The following is a 1534-nucleotide window of genomic DNA, read 5'->3' as shown; positions in this document are numbered from 1 at the left end:
CCAAAGTGCTCCGAAGCGTCCAAAAACGCAACAATGGGTCGGAAAGGTTATGGCCTCCGTATTTTGGGATAAACATGGCATAATATTCGTGGACTATCTTGAGAAAGGTAAAACCATAACCGGAGCATACTATTCATCATTATTGGACCGATTGAAAATCGAAATCGCCAAAAAACAACCGCATTTGAAGAAGAAAAAACCGCTTCATCATCACGACAATGCGCTTGTTCATTCATGCTTAGTTGCACAAGCAAAATTGCATGAAATCGGCTTCGAATTGGTTCCTCAGCCACCGTATTCACCAGACCTAGCCCCCAGCTGTAGAAATATGGCACCTTTCGAACCATCTATTTTCTGCGACCAAAAAACTATGTTTGTACTTAGCGAATTTTTGGCAAATATATATACCACATGTTATGCAGTTTTCCACAGGACGCAGTTGAGTTTTGTGTTTGGAACAGTACCTTTGGCATGCAATAAGTTCCATTTCGCGTAACCATTCGAGGGTTCTTTCTCGACCCTGAAAAATTATGCTCAATTTAAAAATATTATATTTTTTGTCCGTAATTTTTTTTTTTTGGTTAAGACAGCGACGAGCAAAGAACGCTTGTAAATGGTGTATCGAGAATGAATGCTGCTACAGGCAGAGTGGAACTTAAACAGGTGGAGACAATAAAGAGTAATGTAATGAATAAATAACTGACTGCGAGTAATGTGCTTTCCTAACTCGGCGCTGAAGCGTTATTCTCATTCCGAGTCCTTCGTTCTTCTGTGGGAAACGCTACTCCCACGCCAAACTTTTACTCATGGTGGGGGTAGCGCTACTCCAATGCCGAGCTTTCACTCATATCGGTGGTAGCGCTACTCCCACTCCGAGTTCTTTTTCGGAGTGGGAGTAGCTTTTAAGATTTGCGTGGGGACCGGGAAAGCACCCCTGTGACTGGTCATAGAAATAATGTAAGATCACACCCATGACCCTTTTCCAACGCCTCATGGGGTTATAGACTTCTCTCACTTTTATTTTGCCGATTTTGTCGAAAATAATCATTCCTATAAAAAAATTCTTTGAATAAAAAATGTGTTTTTCTCTGAGATCTACAGCTTTTATTTGAAGTATTTTTTTGAATTTTGCATATTAGCTGAGATAAACTCAAAAAACCATAATTTTTATAATTTTTTGATGATTACACCATGAAAATAAAATTTGCGCCAATTTTGACTATCATATACGTAATCAGCGCATCAAAATACATAGGAATACGCAGTTTGAAGGAAATAGGGGGATCCAGTTGTTTCTGGTCAAAGATGAAGGTTTTTCTTTTTTAAGTTAGGTTTTGCTTTTATCAATCTAATAATCAGATGTATAGAATTTTATGTTACAAGATATCAATTTTTCAATTCAATTTATAAATTATTAATTGAAATTTCTGCAGCGTAGGAGAACAGACGGAAGAACTTTAACTCGAGTGCCGGCGCGAGAACTGGTGGAGTAGAGAGTGGGGAAACATGGTCGAACTGAAAGGGGGGGGGGGGG

Source organism: Belonocnema kinseyi, chromosome 10 (genome assembly GCF_010883055.1).
Source record: "Belonocnema kinseyi isolate 2016_QV_RU_SX_M_011 chromosome 10, B_treatae_v1, whole genome shotgun sequence".
Taxonomy (NCBI): Eukaryota; Metazoa; Arthropoda; class Insecta; order Hymenoptera; family Cynipidae; genus Belonocnema; species Belonocnema kinseyi.
This window is presented reverse-complemented; position numbering follows the sequence as displayed.